Source organism: Equus przewalskii, chromosome 18 (genome assembly GCF_037783145.1).
Source record: "Equus przewalskii isolate Varuska chromosome 18, EquPr2, whole genome shotgun sequence".
NCBI classification, from domain to species: Eukaryota; Metazoa; Chordata; class Mammalia; order Perissodactyla; family Equidae; genus Equus; species Equus przewalskii.
In genome coordinates this window covers 19,622,178-19,638,948 of record NC_091848.1, presented here as the reverse complement: position 1 = coordinate 19,638,948, position 16,771 = coordinate 19,622,178, and the positions used below count along the sequence as shown (strand labels likewise).

The following is a 16,771-nucleotide window of genomic DNA, read 5'->3' as shown; positions in this document are numbered from 1 at the left end:
AATAATATTTTACTATCAATCGCTATTATTATTCTTTTCACATACGTAGCAATTTTAAAGTTCAGAAATTAAGCGTTGTTAGCCAAAACAAGTTTAAGCACATGGTTAAATACCTGTCTACTTGCCTATCCCTATCTTCTCTTCATTAGCAGGGGGAAAGTCAAGTGAAGATGCACTGCAGAATACATGAACACATGGGAAAAGAGAGGTGACTGGATTATTATCCATCTTCATGGAGGAGATGTGTCTGATATGTGTGTCCATAAGAAGATGAGGAATACTGGTGTAGAATAGGGCTTGAGTCCATGGAACTGGACTTGAGACCTAGTTCTAGCACATATTAGTCATGTGACTTTGAAAAGTTAATTGATTTCTCTGAAACTCAATTTGTTCATCCTTAAAGTGGAATAACCAATTCCTGCCTTAACTATTTTAGAAGGTCACTGTGAGAATTCATTGAGATAATGTCTTAAGTACAAAAGTGCTTAATTTATGCATGCTTTCAAAGAGAGATATTCCTGAGGAATAGCAATAGCAAGAGATCGTAAAGCATTATCAGAGAAACTTTCTTCAAAATGCTTAAGTACAAATATCTGCTCCAGAAACTATCTTACTATTTCCAGGCTTAGCCCTTTCTGATCTGTTACTCGGTAAATTGGTGTACACATGTGATAATTTATTTTTATGAATGATGGTGCCTGGGTTGAAAATTTTACCATTACAAATGTTACATGACAATTATTTCTCCAAGCAAATTGGACATTTTCTAGGACTGGCTACATGGAAAATACACTAAGAAAGTGTGGATGGGTCAGTGCACATGGTTTATTTTTATTTTTCGTGAAAATGGTTTTGGACAGAGGAAGGAGAATTTCAGGTGGAATCGTATCACTTGTTCATTTAAGTGGTTCAATTAGGCTGTAAAATTACATCCACAGGGAAAACGTAGATTCACACATCCACATAGTTCACCTCACTTACAACTATTCCTTCAACATTCAGTCACCAAATATTTAGTTATATTATTAGAAGTTGCTTGGGAAGATACATTATCAATACTAGAATTGGAACTTCAAAGCATTTCCAGTGAAACTTCAAAGCATTTGTAACTCTGGCAAACTCAAAAGCTTAGCCATTTTTTATGCTCTCTCTATCTGGAAAGTAATTACTATGGCAGGATCATATAGAACTGATTAGAACCCAAGTGAAGAGCCCTGTTGAGTAACTAGTCAGTTACTTTTTTTTTTTGCACGAACTGGCGTGTCCTGTTTGAGGGAACTGAAATGAATATCCATAGACTTCACTATGATGAAAAAAAATTGACTGCAGAAAAAGGAGCATCACAAAGAATTTTGTTTTTCTCCTTCATCTTAGAATCTGAAGATTTGAAACTCCAACTACTACTGTACCAAGACTCCTCAGGTTCCTGGCCAGTAGATGGCTCTGTATTTTTTTTAAGCTGAGATGCTGTCCAACGTACTGAACTGAGAGGTTCAGAGTAGCCTATATCATAAAAATAGTTTAAGTAATGGAACTTGTGTCTTTGAAGCTATTTCCTCCCTACTTAGGTGAACATGAAAGGAGAGACATATAGAATGTTTTAAGTGGATCTTCCTTGTCTTAATAATTAGGATACAGGCTCATTGAGGACTTTCATGCTTGCACACTTACATAGATTTTACCTTCTGTCCTTATTTCTCATGCATGTCCTTATTTCTCATCCATGCTGCAGATTGATGATAAAGCTTGTGTTTGATCTAAATTGTCTGACTGTAGGAATGATGACACATTTCACTGTGTAACACACTTTTCCAATTCCTTTTATATAGTATACTATGAAGCACCTATCATAAGAAAAAATTGAGATTTTATTTCATAACCTTAATTTATATCTTATTCCAATTAACATGATGTAAATTATTAGGTGTCATCTACACTTTAGATGATGATAATTAAAAGGGGAGCTATAGAAAAATTGATTGAGGAGTAAAACTATAACCTAGACATGTACATGTGTGGCAACTACAAGTAGAAAAAATGAAATTATAATGAATTAGAGATTTTATTCAAAGAACACATAGGGCTTCAGGTGTTTTAAAAGTATATGGTTAATTTGTGGAGGGCAACAGAGGCAAACGTGATGTTATGGAAACAGCAAAAACGTTTAAATCAGAAGATGTTCAGCTTTCTCTCTTGGGAAAAACACTTGAAGTCTGAATTTCAGCTTCCCAATCTGCAAAGTGATAAAAAATATAATGTCTGCTTCCAGTAGATGTGTACTTGCAGTGATATAGGTAAATATATAGTTCTTGAGATGACAAAGGTAAAACTTTTGTGTGAATTGTAATGTAAGATAGCATACCTTTTTGATCAAAGATCCTTTTCTTCTTGGCAGAACCATAGATTCTATTACTTATTTCCTTCTCTCTTTGTAAAAAATAAAACTGCTACATTTCATATTTCTCTTGACAGTCATTTCTTTGTGAGGAGGTTTTTGCTGTTGTAGTTGATGCCTTCTGCTCCTCTTTCCACTTGCTCTTTGCTCTAGAATCAAGTGTTCAGGCTTTTTTCTTCCACAGTAGTTATTAGGAATTAAGCAGACAAGAACTGAGGGATAAAGCCTTTGTTATGCTGTGTTATTAACAAAGGAAACTTTTATTTTCGCAAGAGCAAAAGGCATTATTACTATTGGTCACTGTCCAGAGACAGCTTGGAAATATTTTAATTACACTGAACTTTTACTGCTGTAGTGTTCATTTTAATGAGACTTGACTTTCTAGTCTTATCTTTCTTGAAATATTTTCACATTTTCTTTACTCAGTCTTTCCTTTCTCAGACTAAATAAAAATTCACTTTTACGGCCCTTTTTTTGGTGGCAGAGCACAGTGACTGACTGAAAAATGATGTGTAAAGCATGGTCCTCCTTTAGAGAGTTATAATTTGTCTCCCTAACATAATTGTAAATACATGAAAACCAGGAAACCTTAAGAGAGAAGCTTAGAAATGAAATTTTAGAAAAATAAGTGAGAGATTGAACTTTCAAGATAGTGATGACTTGTAACGGGCTCAAAACATATTGGGAGGATTGACCACAAACCAGTTCATTTTGAGTATTAAGAGAAGCATCATCTATAGGAGCAAGAGCTGATGCAGACAAACTGGATGTGATAACTAACAAAACAAAAAGCAGATGTGGCTACATTTCAGGTGTTGTGCTCAATGCCAGGAACAGGGAAACAATATTGCAATGGGTACTATAGGAGTTATACTTCCAGGTAATAACATGATTTTTTATTTTATCTCTAGCTCTTGTATGATTGAATCAGGTAAAAGGCATGCAATAAAAAGATAAGAGTTGAAGGAAGCATAGATGTGGAAGCCATTGCCAGAAACAGTCCTACATCATCTCCTAGAATCACTGAATTTTGAGACAGAAGGTCTGTTTTTAACTATCTCAGAAGGTCAAATACAATTAAATCTATCCCCCTAAATCTTAACATTTGTATAATTCTTTATAGTTCACAAAATGTTTTTGTATGCCCTTAAATTAGCAAGTGCCTACAACGTTCAATGCCTCACATTGTGAGGAAAACACATCCCCTACCCTGAGAAAGCTTAAATCCTGAGGAGGTCTGGGGCGTGTAAACAACTGGCTACAATATTTTGCAGGCTCAAAGGGGGAACCGAAATAGGATATGAAATAATTATAGTAGAGAACTGTAGTTGGCATCTATCATTTTGTCTCTCCTACATCCTTTTGTTTTGGAAATTGCCCCTTTCCCTCACCTTTGTTTCTGGTAAGACTGTCACTCAAAGGGCACTGCTTCTCTTTCCCCCACAGATATGCTCACATGAGTGAAGGCGGCAAATCAGAATGCCCTATCCATCTAACCGTTATGACTGGTCACCATGGCCAGTGAAGGGCCAGTCAAATGCAAGTAGGGTCACTTAGAGTCCCTGTTGAGGTAATTATTTGGATGTTTGGAGAGAGATCCTCTCTGTTTTTCTGAGGGCAAAGTCTATGTAAGTCTGAAGCTGCTGGTGGAGAGAAATTTCTGGAATATGTAGCCGATCCAAAAGAAAAGGAGCCAAGAAGTGAAGAGAGAACATTTTTGAACAGCTGGATGTAGGGCTACCAAAGAAAGTCAACTGCTGACATTTTTACCCACTAAGCCAATACATTTCATATTTGCATGGATGTGTTTGAGTTGTGTTTCTGTCATTTATATCCAGACCTCTGAAAAATAGAGACTCACTTATTTTGAAACAAGTCCTAATTTTATCTATCTATCTATCTATCTATCTATCTATCTATCTATCTATCTATCATCTTAAAGACTTCTCTGTGCATTCCAGTCAGGATAAATCTATTTATTAGTTCAGTAGGTATTCCTCAAGTGCCTTTCAAGCTCGGAAGAGCCACTGGTTGTTCCATACTTCTCTCTCTTTCCTTTTACTATTCCTCTTCAGAGCTATGAAATACTCTGGCTATTGAACTGATTGAATATCCCCATGGTCATAGCATGAATGTCATCAGAAAGTTTTGTACTCTTTCAAAAGGAATTCCTTCCTCTTACATTGTGGGTGCTCAAGATATCACTGGCATTTATAAATGTGTATTTGGAGGGTTTCACATTTCGTCTGTGATTTCAAATGGGTAAACAGAGAAGTATCATGAAAGAAACAGCAGAAATATACTTCCAAACTAGTGTAGTTACACTTATAGGTGTGTAGTGACTGGTCCACTTTCAACAATTATTCAACAACCGTTTAAGTCTGAGACATTTGTGAACTTGCTTTGATCCAGATAAATGGGAGAAAAAGACACTATTCTTTCTTTCTGCCTTATAATTACGTATCTGCTTGTCTGTCTGTGTCTGATTATATATTACATTATAAAGCAAGACTTCATATTCATGACAGGATAATGTGGGAATTAAGCTTTCCATATGTTAATTTTCTAGATAACTGAAAAATACCCCCTTAAGTGATGAATGTTTTATAACATTAAATTATTTGAAAGGGATCTTTAAAAATGCGTTATATATTTCTATTTTTTTCTTAAGCAAAGTAAGGTAATAATAATATAGCTACCATTTTACAAGTGGACTCCATATGGTGGCCCTTTATTAGCCATTTCCATTCAACATTTCATTTAGACCTACTCCTGTGATGGAAGAGATACAACCCTCATTTAAGAGAGGAGTATATTGAGGATCAGAATGGTTAAGTAACTCAGCCAAGATCATAAAACCACAAGGAGGGAGAGCTGGGGTTTGAATTCAGATCTGTCTGACTCCACAGTGGCTATTCTTAGCACAGTGTCATCATTAAGACCATAAAGTGTGTGCTTTGCAAAGATTAAATGCTGCTCTCCCTGGCTTCAAACACTGGAAACTATTTGTCCTGTTGCAAAGGGCCTCACACTGCTCTTTCTTTTGAACTACGTCTGCTTTTTATAATTTTCTCTATATTTTCTCCTTTATTGTCAAGATGCTAACTGTAACTCTGCTGTTATAAGTAGGCCTGGCTGTAGCAAAAAGTGTTCTCCATTTCAGCTGATTGCTTCTTAGCTGCTTTAAATCTAAGAAATTTTCTAGGATAAGTGATCTTAGGTTCTTCGTGTAGCCATGTGGGGCAATAATGATGATAATGATAATATAGTGATCATTTATTGATTATCTACTGTAAGCCACTACATGTATTAACATATGTGGTCTACCTAATCCTGACTTTAGGTAGTTCTTTTGGTTGCTCAGGACTTTCCCCCCTTATTTTCTAGGTCTCAGGTAAATTTCAAATAGATGATATTGACTGGTAAATGATACCTTGCTTAAGTGACCTACAAATACATATCTATATCTATATATGTATGTATGTATGTATGTATTCACATATATGCACACTCAAAAGCTCTGATTACTTACATTGACCTTTCTTTCTACTTCTGCTCAAATGTTGGCAAGATGGGAAGATGGGAATGAATGAGAAAACCTCAAATGGTGATATGCTGGGGACACCTTTGAGAGAGTCACCATGTGCTGGTTGGGAAATGATTTAACTACTTCCATTAAGTGCTGCAAGGTTTGAAAACATCTTATTAATTCATGTGATTATTCATTATTATGCATCCTCAGGATCTAGAGCTATGAGAGGTGGGAAGTTTATCTTTAAATGAATGCTTCTCAATTATACTAACACCAGTGTATTTTGCTGTAATGATTCCTTTGGAGCCATTAGGTGGGTATTCTGTAGAATATGAGTACACATTTCAAAGCACAAGGCTGCTTCATAACTTTTGCTAAATTTGCATTGTAAATGTATTTTTAGTAAAGTGATTTTTGCTGAAATATCCCCACCTGAGCGACATATATATGGAGTTCTCTGGATTTTCACACACTTATCTAAATGTAAGGCAAAAGGATGGATTTCAATGTTTGCCTGATTTTTTAAAAAAATTTCTCAATACTTTTCTCTTCTCTGACATTGGGTTCAAAATTGGAAACCGAGAGAAAGTGGTTTTTTGGAGGGAGGTAGGATGTATTAGTTAGATTGACTGACTTGTGTGTTTTTATGTGGTTTTGGAGAAAATTTTTAAATGAGTTGTATGTTTTAGTCTATATGAGTTTTCTCTGAGCTAAAATTGCCAAGTAGGTGTGTGCATGTTTGTTTGTGTGTGTGTGTGTGTCTACAAGCAGGCACTGTATTTGTGTGATGTGGGTACATACTGCCTGCTTGAATGCTGAGACATTGAACTTTCCAGATGTGACTTAAAAAATATTTATATTTGAACCTACATCTACACATAGCTAGTAGAGAATTAATATCTTTAGTGAACTGCATATTTTAAGTATTGTTTTCCTTTCTTTTTTTCTACTAAACCAAAAAATTGGGACCAAGACTATACCTTGGGAGGGTTATAGACCTCTATAAGGCTTAACAAATTAACCTTACGTATTTTAATTGGAGAAACCCTATGTATTACTATTTGGATGTTTTAAGGGAACTGCTTATAAGGGAAAGAAAGACCTTAAAGGGCATCTAGTTCAACCATCTTTGGATGTTTCAATTTATTCTCATGATATTCCCCTGCCAGTAAGAGTTTACCCTGCTCTAAAGAGAGAATTCACTATCACTTTGTTTAACTTGTCCACTCTCAATATCCTTGGACTTTTGTAAATATTTTTGAGTGCTTTATATTCATGTTCTACTCTGTCCTGGTTGCCTTGTTTCAGGGTTCTGCATCTCATTAATAATTATAATCAACAATGTTGTTAAATATTGTACTATTTCTAAAAATCCAACTCTTTTCCATGTCATGGGATTTATACTGTGAGGATGTGATTTACTAGAATCCTGATTTTCAGCATGATATTATCTGAAAAAAGCCAGAGGAGATGCTGAAGGTTTAAATTTGGAGATAGAAATGCATTGATACCTAGCGTATGTGGAAGTGGTGTAATCAGTGATAGCTCTGTGTACCTGACCGTGTCTGTGGGGGTAATTTAATGGAATAGCTGGAACTGCTGTAAAGAATGGTGCTCTTGGGAAAACAAACTGATGTGACACAGCACTGTTTTGTATAAATCTTCATGTCTAGAGGTGTATATTCATTCTTTGGCAGGAAAATGCATTTATGGTTTCTGCCATGGCCTCCATCCATGCTTTAATTGATTTTCCTTGGAAAGTTTTCATTTTTTCTCTCAGGTAATTCCGCTTTGCATCATTTTCCACCCTAGATGGAGTAAACTCATTTCAGAAGGGGAGAATTCTTAAACTGTAAACTTAGAAGTATATTCTGGAGGAAGCACTGTGTTGAATCCTGACTGCCAGCGGCTGGTTGTGTGACTCTGGCTTTATTTGACTTTCCATCTTTTTTTTAATGGAACAGCACAGATCTGTTCTAAACAGTTTAACAATACAGAAGAATAGAAAAAGAAAACAGTCCCTTCTGTGCCAGCTCCTCACTCTCGTTCTCCAGACCTAAATACTATCCATCACTTGGCATGTATTATTCCAAACCTTTTACTGTGTACATATGAATATATGTATATTTTATAATAAAAAGTTGATTTGCTGTGTATAATAGTTTGTGTCTTTATCTCTACACTCAAAAATATTTCTAGCCACAACTAGAGGGACCTACAACTAAGATGTACAACTATGTATGGGGGGGATTTGGGGAGATAAAGCAGAAAAAAAAATTTCTAAGATGTCCTTCTGAATGAGTTTAACTTCATCGACTTCAATCTGTTTATTGCATTCCAAGTATTCTAGAATAAAGATGTACCATAATTCATTTTACTGAAGAACCATTAGATTGTCTCCAAATTTTCAATATTACAAATTAATATCCTTGCACACTTGTGAAAGTCCTTCTGAGGAATAAATAGCTACAAATGGAATTGTGGAGGCAATAATTTTCCTGCTTAAAATTTTGATAGGTTCTCCTGAATTACTCTCCAAAGAGTTTTTATCGATTTATAATCCATCAAAAGTGTATGAGAGTTGGACAAGTTTATGAAATTGAGCTCTAATTTTCTTGTGTATAAAATGGGGATAAATTACCTTTTTCTTAAGGTTAATGTGAGGATTAGACAAAGTACTGCATGTGAAGCATTCAGCACCATACCTGACCAAAAGTGGGTGCTTGATAAATCTTCGTTCCCATCTCTTTACTTCTCCAGCTGCTCCACTTTACACAAAGCAATAATGCAGCAGCTATATTGTAGTCTAATTTTCTTGGATTTTATGTAGTGTTTTATTTTGTTTATTTTATGCAAGATTTTATTTTCTTCGATTTTATGCAGTGTTCTCAGCACTCCAGGATTCATACCTATAGCAGTACTGAATTTTTTAAGTCAGTCAAAGTTAGTTTGGGTCACTGCTGTCTTTATTAGTCATTATCCTTTCATGATACGTGGTGCTCATTGAATCAGAATTTCAATGTTTTACAAGTGCTTTGCCAGTGTCTTCTCAGTCTTCTTGTTGTGACTCTTTATTTACATGATTTTGGAGTGTTGAGCCATGGATTTCTATTTTGAATGATCCAACATCAAAGTGTCTGTATCTACGTGGTCTGACAAAAAGTCATAAAGGAGGCTCTGAGAGATTTGCAGGTGTTAAATTCTGAATGTTCTTCATCACTATGCCCGTACCATCCACTGCTTCATTGGAGGACTCTGGGGGCACTCTGGTAGTTCCTTTCCAAAGTCCCCAGCTTCTTATGAGACCACCTTTACTTTCTAGAATTGTATATACCTCCCCCATACTTTATTTTTCATGAGGAATTAATTCACAGCTTTGGTGGTTTCCTATCTCGAAGCTGGGATGAGTCTTGTCTGAGAAGTCAGACGTGACGCAAGACCATTCAGTAGAGGAGAAACGTCTTTCACTCTGTGTATTTTCTAAACATGCAATTGAATCCAAGTGTACAAGTTACCTTAGAGAATTAGCCAGGCCTGGACACTGGTAGTCTCCAAGAGTAAGTGGGCTTTCTATCCATTAGAATACCATTCCCTAGCCACCCCTTTGAGGTGCTCACCCTCCCATCACCCACCACAGAACTCATTTAAGCTTCAAATAACTCTGAATATCAAGTCTATTTTATTTAATTTAATAGACACTTCTGCAGTGCTCACTCTGTGCAGACACTGTTCTGGGTGCTTTACAAATATTAACTCATTTAATCCTTGCTGGCTGGCCACTTCATTTTTCTAGTTCTGCAATTTAAGGGAAGATCAAACATCTCTACAGCTTTCTCTGTATGACAGCATTCAAATATTTTGAAGACAATCACCAGGTTCCTCAGGGGCTACTCTTCTTCAAATTAAAGCATCCAGATTCATTCAATTGTTTCACACACCGCACAGTAGTGAACCATTTCATATCCACTCTCCTCTGAACGTCCTTTGATTTGTTAATGACTCTTTCAGAGACTGCAAGCTGGCTGGTTCTGGCCCACAGATGTGTTTTGCTTGGCACAATGTCTTTTTTATTTGTTTTGTTTTTAAATAAAACAGAAAAAGCAAAAAGAAAAAAATTTCTTAGAATGAAAATGAAGAACATTCAGAATAGCAAGGCATGCATTCTCCAGCTCCAAATTTCCATCAGTGCCTGCTGTTTTAGGCCAGGCTTCACTCAACATGGCCCCTAAAGGTGTCTGAGTTTGAGACCCCTGCTGAAGTGTCACATCCAGAACTGAAGTTAGATGCGGTATGGACACGGCCCAGTTGAGAGGTATCCTTCATTCTACTTTGCTTTCCATGTTACAAATTCAGATTTATCTATTGTAGCACATTTCCTTGCAATGCATTTTTTAACCCATACATCAGCCATTCCTCCACACAGCCTCTGAAGCTAGATTTAACGAGTTTTACTTTCACAATAAGGAATTCACCTGCACCAAGCATTATTGAAGAGTGTACACTTTATTGACAACTTAGAACTGGAGGCAAAAGAGAGGGTTGATAAAGCCCAGCATCCCCCTTTCCTTAGCCTTACATTTCTTAGGTTTTCCCCTTGTCCCCTCTTTCAGCTCCAGCACTTAGCTTCGCTAGTTCTTGCTTTCTTCCCTGGAATCCTCTCTCTGGGGCTTCTCAGTCTCTTTTTCTTAATTATGCAGACAGAGCAATCTAGTCCTGGGCTAGCTTCTCCAGACCTGGTGGGCACACCTATCATCTCCTCACCCAACAAGAGAGCCTCAGTTTATCAGGAAATACTTTCCACTGAAGGCAGCAAGTGACCACAATACCAAAACATGTTTTTTCCTGTCATAATAATATTACTTGTTTTAGAGCTAAACAACATATTCAGTTAAGCTTTCTCTTCTTAAAGATGGAGAAACCCAGATCCAGAAGGATCACATTACTCAACTGTGATAGCACAGCTAGTTAGGAGAGAGGTAGGCATAGAAGCCAGCACTGGTACTTCCCAGGTCTGTGTCTATAAAATTGTGCTATGTGTGAAGTTACTAGACACTGTTTTTGTACCTGAACCGTCACTAATTTTAAGTACAGTGAGTCTTGGTGATATTATTTTAGATTTGACCTTGCCTACACGAAAGCAGGTAACTGAATTTCTTCTCCTCTTACACACACACTATAGTTGCTGCATCCCAGTTTGTGGCTAAAAGGCTGCCGTATTTCTTTGCCTACTGAGTTTTGCTATAAAGTGCCTTTTGGATCTCCTGACAGAGCCTTTTGCAAAAGGTAAAAAATTACGAAGTGAGCATTTCCAGCTACACTAACACTGAAATCTAATGCAACGATATTACAGAATGATGGGATTTTAGTCAGAAGGACCTTATAAATCATCTAATCTGATCTTCCCCTACTTTTAAATCTCCATGAGGAGATTTAGGCCCAAAGAGGTCAAGCTTTTGCTGAGAGTCATGAAGCCATTTAGTTTTGGAACTAAGAATAGAATTCAGCTATGCTAACTCTAGAGTGGTTGCACAACTCCATAGAGCTTTCCTGTAAAAACAAATAAAGAAGACAGCCTGTTTCTCAGCATTGTTTTGTGTTTATTGATAGCGAAGTGGATCATGTGCCACTTACAGTAATCTCTTAAGATTGTATAATAATCCTTGCATTATCCTGTTAAACTGTGGCTGTAGCTCTGTGCTTAATAGATTGAAATCTATTATTCATAATGCCATCTTGTTCCTGTTCCAATAACATTATCCTTATGACTAAAATTTTATGGATTCATACTCAGTTTCATAACACAGCGAGAGGATAAAGCATTAGAACAAAGAATTTTCACTTATGAATTCAATTCAATAGGTATTTTTCAAGTACCTACCGTGTGCCTGGCACTATTCTTGGCACTTTTGGGGATTCAGAGGCAATATGTGGCATGGCTTTTAGCCTCAGGAAACTAATATTCTGTTGAGGGCTTCTGAGTATTCAGAAACATCTGGAGAATAACGCAATATTGTCTCTAAGGAGGCAGGGTAGTGTAGTGGGTAAGGGCGTGGACTTCAAGGTCAGGCAGTGTTGGGTGTGCATCCTGGTTCTATTCTTCACTAGCTGTGGTATCTTGGGCAAGTAACTTTAGTTAGGTGTCAGTATCCTCATCTGAGGATAAAAATAGTACTTACTTCATAGGGTTATTTCAGAGATTCCTTTAAAAGACAAAACAAACATCACTTAGGACGTACCTGACACGTAGTGCTAAAAAATGTTAGCTAATGTTTAGAACCTTTATCATTTTATGTCAGTGAAGGCTAATGTGCTTCTTCAAAGCATGAGAGAGAACAAAACCAATGATGTCAATACATTTAGGGGAAGAAAACTTGGGCTTTGGATCTAAAATATCTAGATTTGATTGATTGATTGACTACTGGATGATTGATTGAGTTCTGTTTGTGTGGCTCAATGTGACCCATTTGTCCACAACAACAGTCTCAAGGTTTGAGGAAGAATCTTAAGAGTAAAGTTGGGAATAGCAATCGCCTCCCTGGGGTGTTATCTTCAATTTAATTTTGAATTATTTGTTCTTGTGAGAAGTATTCTCCAGATCGAAGTCTCCCTCCTTTTGACTGTCAGTGCTTCCTACTCCCTCAGGTTCTCAGACAAAGACTTCCTGATTGGTTGTCAATTACTTGGGTTCCCACCTGCCTTATCTCCAACACCCTCTGTTGTTGCTAATAAATTAGCCCTTCAGAGAAAAACGTTTGAAACAAATGGTACAAAGTATTTTGGAAAAGCTCAAAGTATTCTATCTGGTGATCTAAGATATTCAAACGACCCGACCAATTACTTGCCAAATCTGTCTTTCCTTCCTTCCCTCCCTCCTTCCTTCCTTCCTTTCTCCTTTGTCTTTTTCCTTTCAAGTTTTTTGGTCCTCATTATATATATATTTTTTTTCTTCTTCCTTTTTTAAATAGGGAAAATAAACTGAATAAGGGGAAGGAAAATGGCTTTAACACTGCATCTGTATAATCTGAAAGACGAAAATTATGCCTAATTTGAAGTGAAATGTTTCTTAAACAACTTTGCAGTCAGGCTATTAATAATCATTTTGCAAAGCGGGTGACTTATACCAGAGCATATTGGAATATTAGGGATCCGTGAATTGCTGTCAGTTTGAATTTGTATATATTTTCTCATCACTAAAAATACTATGATCTAGTTTGCAGAGGAAGGAAATCTCCTATGAAGTAGCACTATTGGTAAATACCTTTGTGTGAGACATTTCATATGTATGCAAAATTAATTAGAGATCTAAACATGTACTTGGATAATTAATACTAGTAAAGATCAAAGACTTGTTGCCTAAAACAACCAATTAAGATACTTTTCTTAGAGTTATCTAGACGTTTGTATCCATTCTCCAATTTGGTTTGCATGTCTAGACAGAACTTCTTTCAGAAAATTGATCAAATAGAAGAAAATTCTGACAGTAAAATAACGGAGAATTTGAAAGGCTGAGAAAAAAAATCACACAACTCGAATATATTAGAGTTGAAACCTGAGACTTGTGAATTAACACCATGCCATTTTTTGAAATATGAGAAAATACACACAAGAATCAAGAAACAACCCTAAATCTAACTGAGAGAAGAAAAATCACTTCCCTTTGAAAGAAAGCCATCCCACAAATTATCATCTCCCTCTGCTCCTGAATTTGCAGTCATACAGACAGTTCCAAAGCCAGGAGACATTGCATTCTCTACTTTTCCATCTTCTAGCCATTTTCTGAAACATCCAAACCAATATCATTCTCTTTAGTTGTAGCTTCTTTCTGCGTATCAACCATCATCAATTCCTTTACCAATTCCAGAGGATGAATGCAAAAGAAACATAATTGTCGGGGAGATCCTCACTTACTGATGTCACCCTGTCACATCACTCTCTGTTTTGTTTCTCTGTCTCAGTTCTTTTCAACATGCCCACAGGGCTCCTGAGATGACCCAAGAGTGTATTGCACACTCAGATAGAATAAAGGAAAAGAAGGAAAAGAGAAAGGTGCCCAGGGGCATTTGTACCAAGATACAGTGCTCCTTGGTCAGTGCCCCGCCACCCGTGGCTGTGTGGGATGTGGGAGCAGAGCATTCAACCATGCAAAGTACACAGCAACTAGCCTAGTGCCTCGTGCAGCTAACCAAAGGCAGAGAAAAGGCCAGCGAAGCACAGAGCTGAGCGGGGAGAATATTGACTCCACTGCTCCTCCACTTTGCAAATAAGAAAACTGAAGTTGAGACGAATTTATTTATAATTTTAAACACTGGAACTAAGATCCATGAGATAGTCTATGCAGTTTGTTTTAAACTATTTCAGAATACATTTTTGGAGGATGATGGCAACCTTTAAAATACAGATAATCAGAAATGGAAGGGAACGTGCGAGGTAATCTGGTTCATTCATCTCGCTTTATAGATGGAAAAACCCAGGCCCAGAGGGTTAAGCTGCTGTCCGTGTCCTGTGGCTACGTAGTGCAGGAGACCCTCTGAGCTTGTCACCATGCCCTGCCCTGCCTGAATTACCTGGAATAGGTCTTTTTACAGTTTGCAGGCTTTATCTTGCTGCTTCTCCTGGCTTGCCAGTTTTCCTCTTTCCCTTTGGTTGTATTTAAAGCAATGTACTGAGTGTGGCACCTGAATTATTACAGTTATCTGTGCATTCTATGGTCAATTTAAATTTGGCTTAGGTTAAAATGGGAAACTTCATGAGAGTCATAAGAAACTCTTAAGAGACGCAGCAAATTCAATCTGGTTCACATAATAATAGCAATAAAGAAGAAATTGAACATTTTTTTTCTCTCTTGCGATGAGCTAAAAACAATTTACGGATTTTCTTATTAATCCTCACAGAGGATGTACAGCCCTTTTGCTCAAGGGAACCTCAACCACAGAGGTCATGAGGCAGAGCGTGTACAGCAACAGCAGGCACTGTGGGAATCAGAGGACTTTATTTCAAGGTATCTTGGTGGTGCTAACTTGGTGTTTGATCTAATTGAATCACAAAATCTCTTGGAACCTGTTTACTCATCATTTAAATGGGAGGAGTTGGGTGAGGTGCTCTCCAAGATGACTTTATGGGCAAATTCTAAGCTATCTCACAGAAATCTAGATCCACAGTCCAGATTTTCTCATTCTTAATACCTCTACTGAAAGTCCTCCCTAAGTCTCTATAACTTTACCATTCTTCTAGATCCCCTTGTTTATAAATTTTCCTTTTCTTCTTTTCCTTAGAGGAGCAAGAAAAACCGTAATGCCTATTCTGTGTCGAGGAGTGGTCAACCAAAAACAATAGAAAGAACGAAGCAGTAAATGGACAATTACCTTATTCATCCCTGGTGGAATCCTAGGAGTTGTTTGGGACGTTTTAAGTTTCTTCCATGACTCAACGTCACTCCTGCCCCCTTATTCTAACCATCTCACCTTCTACTTTCTCAGACTGAAACCATCCATGATGAGTTTTTTCAGTGGTCTTCCTTCAAAATGTTTCTGTTCTTAATTCCTCCTTTCCTTATTCTCCCACCCTACCCCCATCTTAGAGGAAGAAGAGAGCCCTTGTCATCCAAAAGCAACCCTCTATTGTGGCCTTAATTCAATGCCCAATTTTTCTAAACCAGTGGTTCTTATACCTGAATACACATTAGAATTACCTGGGAGAATAAACAATACAGATGACTGCCCTGCCCTGCCCCAAACAGTTTAATCAGAATCTCTGCAGATCAGGACTAGGCATTGGTATTATTGTCGGGGTCCTAGGTGAGTCTAATGTTCAGAAAGGGTTGATAACTGGTGTGCTGGGGTCTTGAAACATTAATTAACTTTTGTTTATTCTTAGCTTTAATCCACTTTACTGGCTCCTTCCCATCAATCTGCAACTGTGCTCAGCCTTCCGTTATCTTAATAAAACACCTTCCCTCGTCCCTCCAGCTACGATTGCATGCATCGTCTTCCCTCCCACTTTACCTTCTCAATCATTCTGCTCCCAGTCAGTCCTGAAATGGCTTTCTTTGAGGTCACCACACAGCCAACAAAGTCCCCCTGTCTTCATCATCCCTAGGCTGCAGGGCCTGACATTCCCTGATCACCATGGCTTCTGTGAAATCTGTCTTCCTTGGCTTCTGTGATTCTGTGTTCTCTTGGTTTCTTTCCCAGGTCCCCAAAGTTTCCTTTAAAAATTATATCTCTGTAAGTACCCAAAGTGTAGCTGCTTCTCACAGTTTTATCCCAGTTGCTCTCAAATTCTTGGTTTTTCCTCTTCCCCAAAGTGATCACCTAAGTTTAAATGATCACATCCATGAAAATGGCCTTGAAATCTATATCCCTTTCCTGAGTTTCAAGTTACACCTCATGAGGAGACATCCTCATCTGGACATCTTTCCTCCGCCTCAAATCCAACATGTTCCAAACCAAACTCATCCTCTTCTACCAATTCCACTCCTTCCCTGCGATCTCCTACTGAATTTCAACCAACACTGTTTCCCAGCTTTCTACGCTTAAAAACTCTGGTTATCTCTCACTTTTCTCTCTCTTATTCACTCCCCATATCCTGTGAATCCTCAAGTTGTGTCTATTTTACCTTTGTAAATTTTAAGACATTTATTTCTTCCTTCTCACTTTTAATTCTTATCCAAATCCTTGTTTTAAGCCATAGATTAAATATCCAGTCTTCTATCACGCCACTCCAAATTCCCAGTCCAAATTAGCCTTCCCTTTCTTGGTGGTCCTAAAGGACTTTATAGGTCTAGTATGAGATTTAGTACATTCTACTTTTAAACATATTACTGCACGTACAGTTTTCATTACTTT

The 16,771-nt window shown here is 37.4% G+C and overlaps 1 protein-coding gene and 1 long non-coding RNA gene across 6 annotated transcripts in view; one reads left to right on the top strand and one right to left on the bottom strand.

Annotated features, from left to right (window-relative positions):
* Window positions 1-16,771, bottom strand: part of KCNMB2 (potassium calcium-activated channel subfamily M regulatory beta subunit 2) — a 224,279-nt gene that overhangs the window by 188,527 nt on the left and 18,981 nt on the right. The window lies entirely within an intron of this gene.
* LOC139076997 (uncharacterized) lies at window positions 14,239-15,335 on the top strand. Its single transcript, XR_011529101.1, has 3 exons — window positions 14,239-14,354; window positions 14,819-14,925; window positions 15,200-15,335. It is a non-coding gene; the product is annotated as an uncharacterized lncRNA (long non-coding RNA).